Genomic DNA, 5,450 nt, shown 5'->3' on the forward strand with positions numbered 1-5,450 from the left:
GATGTTACTGAATATTTAGAAAGGAGATCAAGAAGAAGATTTACATCACACATCACTTGATAGAAACAAAATTAATTTTTCTTTTGTATCTGCCTGCTTTCCCTTCCCAAATCCCTCTCTTCAGCTGCCAGCTGTCTCATTCCTCTTTATCTCTTTCCCACATAGCCTCAAAACTCTCCTCTGTTGTGCCAAATAATTCAGCTCTGGTCCTGAGTTTACAAACACATTCTTGGCAAAACAAAATCCTGATGGCCATTCTCACTTTCTTTAGAATGCAAACATCTTTGCCCTATTATGGAAAATAGGGATCAAAGTAGCTTATTGATATTTACTCAACAAAAAGTCCTATTTCCTGAGGTGGAGGGAGAGAGACAAATATGTTGTCTTGTTCAGAAAATAAGTTTTTTTCTCCTAAGCGTTATATATATATAATATACTCTTGTAGCTTCCAGATCCAGGGAGGACAGTGATCCTTCTGTTTCTTGCTGATTAGTTGCTATACCTGTTTGAAGTTACAGCTCTTACATTTTTGTCATTGAGTTAGTTGCTGATCAGTTGCTATACCTGTTTGAAGTCACAGATCTTATGTTTTTGCCATTGAGTTGGTTACATCCTTTCTTATTTTGTCACTGAGCTCTTAACCAGCTAGCCTACATCTCATCTTGTTTAGAAATATTCTTATGATTTCTGTTTTTCAGTTCACCTGGTTCTGGAAAAGAGAAGAAAACTTTGCCCCTGAAGGACACAAGTAATTATGAATGGATACTACATAAGGGCCCTAGCTTTGTCATGCTCGTTGATACACTCTCCCACCCAGTGCCTTGCACTCAGAAGATTCAGTTCATATATCTGTTAATTGACTCTAATTGACTGAGGTTCCCTGGAAGAGGAGAACAATGAGAACAGAGGCTTATCAGCCTGCATAATCCCTACTAATAAGCTCTACTATACTTTGATGCTTATCTTCATTTTCTTAAACTGAAAAAAAAATCGTTTGGCAAATTCCAAAGGAGATCATCACTGAAATCTTGCTGAGTTCAACTTATAAGCTTGTGGGCATTAAAAAGTATATCAATGAAGTCGCTGCCCTGTAACTGTTCACACTTTTATTTAGAGGGGACCAGCAAGTTATGACTGTAGAATGTTGATACCAGTTGAGAGGACAGGTTTAATGAAGCACATCTTATGCCTCTTCATCATTTTCATACTCATCCATAAAATATGAGCTCTATTGGCTATGTAGTAATTAAAGGCTGAAAAAAAGAAGGGGCTATTGTGAGCTAAGAAGAATGGCAAGACATTTATTTTTGAGGGTGGCATAATCTCTTTGGGGAATAAAAGCATGAATAAAAGGGAGAGGGGCCAGGTGCAGTGGCTCACACCTGTAATCCCAGCACTTTGGGAGGCCGAGGCGGGTGGATCACCTGAGGTTGGGAGTTCGAGATCAGCCTGACCTACATGGAGTGACCCCCGTCTCTACTAAAAATACAAAATTAGTCGGGTATGGTGGCATGCACCTGTAATCCCAGCTACTCGGGAGGCTGAGGCAGGAGAATTGCTTGAACCCAGGAGGTGGAAGTTGCAGTGAGCCGAGATTGTGCCATTGCACTCCAGCCTGGGCAACAAGAGTGAAATTCTGTCTCAATAAAAAAAGGAAAAAAAGAGAGAGAGAGGTAGAAATGAAATGGTCTATTCAGAGGTGATTGCAAAGATAAATCTAGATGTCATAGAGGGAAAAGTAGTGAGAGGGAAGGCTGGAAAAGCAGGTTTCTCTGGATTCTAGAGGCTCTTGAGTTGCAGATCAAAGCTTGGATTTTATGCTATTGGTGATGAGCAGTCATTGATGACCTAAAGTGACATAATAATGAAAATACTGCTTTGGGAAAGGTAACCCGGGTCACCATGTATATGAAAGATTAATGTAAGGAGAAATTGAAAGCAGGAAGAGTAACAGGAAAATTTCAGAAATTTAGAAATGAGAGAGAAAAATTGAGCCTATGAATATTCCAATGCAAATTAATGTTCTATTTTTTCTTTGCAGTTTCTAGTTTCTCAAATTTAGGTTTCATGCAATATGCTTTGAAAATATGATAATTATATTAATTTGTAGAATCACTGATTCCTCTTCTACCCCACCAATGTTTGTAAGGTGCATTCTGATAATTTTATTAACCATACCTCTTTGTAAAGGTGGTAAAATAGGCCGGGCGCGGTGGCTCACGCCTGTGATTCCAGCACTTTGGGAGGCCGAGGCGGGCGGATCACGAGGTCAGGAGATCGAGACCATCCTGGCTAACACGGTGAAACTCCGTCTCTACTAAAAATACAAAAAATTAGCCGGGCGCAGCGGCGGGCGTCTGTAGTCTCAGCTACTGGAGAGGCTGAGGCAGGAGAATGGCGTGAACCCGGGAGGCAGAGCTTGCAGTGAGCCGATATAGCGCCACTGCAGTCCGGCCTGGGTGAAAGAGCGAGACTCTGTCTCAAAAAAAAAAAAATAAATAAAAATAAAAAAAATAAAAAATAAAAAAAAACAAAAAAAGGTGGTAAAATATTGAAGCTTTTAAAGTGGCCTTGGCAAATGCATATAATCTGTGAGTGTATTGTGCTTAGAATTATTATAAAATGATTTTTGAAGGATTTTCACCCAGGCACAGCTAATATGAGTAAGAATCCTAAATGTAAGTTACTTCTAGACCAGTGGTCCCCAACCTTTTAGGCACCGGGGACAAGTTTCGTGGAAGACAATTTTTCCATGGACGGGGTCTGGGTGGTGATTTGAGGATTAAACCGTTCCACCTCAGAACATCACGCGTTAGTTAGATTCTCGTTAGGAGGATGCAACATAGATCCCTTCCATGCATGTGCAGTTCACAGTAGGGTTCATACACCTATGAGAATCTAGTGCCTCCCAAGATCTGACAGGAGGCGGAGCTCAGACTGTAATGCTTAATACTGGCTGGCCAGCCACTCACCTCCTGCTGTGCAGCCCGATTCTGACCCAGGCCGCAGCCCAGGGGTTGGGGACCCCTGTTCTAGACATATTATTGCACTTGCATCATTTTACTGCTAATATATTACTGTATCATTTTACTACGAATATATTGTCACATTACAATAAATTCCAGATGATAGCACAATCACAGCACAAATACTTATCTTTTCTAAAAAAAATTCCAGTTGTAGATTTGTTCAATGCAATGTGGTATATTTTATCTTTCTAAAGAGCAGAGCAGTGTGGCAATTCTGAATATACACGTGCTTGCTGAAAGCGATAAATTGGTGATTTTCTCCTTCGTGGGACAGAAACAAGTGAGATGGATATAAAGAGAAAATCCTACAAGTAATAATTTTAGAGCACTTCTTAGTAGCAATTTCAATTTGTCACTAGCACTCTGTGTATTCCCAACTGTTACTCCTTTCATTCCATAATTTTTATTCTCAGATCTTTCCATTTCATATCCCAAAGATAACATTTGCTCAAACATAAAAATAACATTTAGCTGCCTTTGCATGGCCCTTGCAAATTTATCTCTCACTTCTTGTTTCCCTTAGTTCCCCAGTAGCCTTGAAAAACACCCAAATTGGCTGAATTCTAAGCCGAATGACTGTGATATCTCCACAGTAGCATAATTCCAAATGCTTCTTTGATAGCTCCAATTGATGGCTAATTGGCCCTTCAAATTTAACATGCCTAAAAGGAAATTTCTGTTTATCCTCTACTCTCAGAATTGATGCTTCTTCAACTTCTCCCCCTAGTACATGGCACTACCATTAGTTGGCTGCCCAGGTTAAGAAAATCATGCTAATTTTAAAAATTAATAATAAAAATCTAGATAACATTTATTTTTCTTCTCATTCCCTAAACCTCTACCTACAAGTATACAATCTTCCAGAAACTCCAAACTGCAAAATACATTCCAAATCTGATCACTTGTCTCCTTTTCTGCTGCCCCCAACCTTAGTTTACCCTCATCTCTCTTCAGCTGTCCTTCAGGTGTTTCCTCATGGGTCTGTGTTCTCTTGTCTGGCCTTTGATCCACACTCTTCACACAGTAGTGTTGACTTCAGGCTCCCCAAACACCAGAAAAACCTTTTGATTATACATATTGAAGTTTTCGGACCTTCTGCTATAAGAAAAAACATAATTCTACAGTCTTAGTAGGATCTCAAAATGAGAAAATTAGAATAGGGTATTTATTATATTTTACAGCTTGGTCTGGGTTATTTCAAGGTGGGTCTTGTTAGGCAGGGATTGGTTAAGTTTGGATAAATTTCATTGCATAGTTTTGAATTGTTGGATACATTTGAGTGAATGGATTTGGATTGGTGGGTACTGTGAGGCAATGGTTTTGAAATGAGTTGTGACAAATATGTCACTGAGTCAGTTCATAGTCATCTTTTAGGAGCAGGTGTTTCTTGGACCAAGCATCTAGGTTATTTTGGCTTGGAGTAAATATTCTTTAATATGGAGCAGAAATGTATGTCTGGTTCTAGTTTCATAGAGAGAGAAAAATATGCTTCATAGGCATTTAAACTTAAAACATCTCTTCATATCCCTGCTTATAATCCTTGGAAAGCTTCATGCTGTAATCAGAATAAAATTTAAACTCAAATTAGAAGATCCTAAAGAGGCTGTCCCTTGTCTCCTCACTGACTTCAGTTCTTACCACTCTTCCCCTTACTCTCCACATTCCAGCCACACTAGCCTTTCCTTTCCTTGAGTAAACCAGGCTCGTTCCTGCACTTGCGAATTGCCTCTGCCTGGAATGGGTCTTTCTCTTTCATCATTTGAAGTCTCCCACAAATATCGTCTCTCCAGAGAAGACTTCTTAGATTACCCATCTAAATCAGCTCATGACTCCCATATCACTTCACTTTAGAGTTCATGGCACTCATCCCTACCTATACAAAATTATGGTCTTTTAAACCAGATGTCCTCTATTCAGATCTTTCTTCTGCTACTTATTAGCAGTAGAACCATGACTATGTTACTTTGACTATCTGTACCTCAATTTCCTCATACATTGAAAAAGGACAATGATGATACATATATCATAGTGTTGTCATGAGCCATAAATGAATTTAGCTTTGTAGAATGTTGACTCTCTAAATATTAGCAATACAACTTGTTGGTAAAATAACTGTGATAAGGAAGACCACTACCTCAAGAGAACTACTTTGGTTTTGTCTCCCAAAGGTGAAGGCAAGGTCGGAATTTATTGAGAATTGGAAGTTTGGTTTAAGGTGGGGTTTTTTCAAAAAGAGGATTTTATTAAGATTGGGTATGAATCAGGATATAACAGTCTAGGATTGGTGAAAACAGGAAAGCCAGGATTTTGAGACAGGATTTCAAAAAATTGTACTATGTAAGTTCTCTGTTGATTCTATTGAAAAGTTGGGAAGAGATGGGTCTTTTGGAAAGTCCCTGTAATGACCAATCAAACCACTTG

This window comes from Hylobates moloch, unplaced genomic scaffold (genome assembly GCF_009828535.3).
Source record: "Hylobates moloch isolate HMO894 unplaced genomic scaffold, HMol_V3 SCAFFOLD_7, whole genome shotgun sequence".
Taxonomy (NCBI): domain Eukaryota; kingdom Metazoa; phylum Chordata; class Mammalia; order Primates; family Hylobatidae; genus Hylobates; species Hylobates moloch.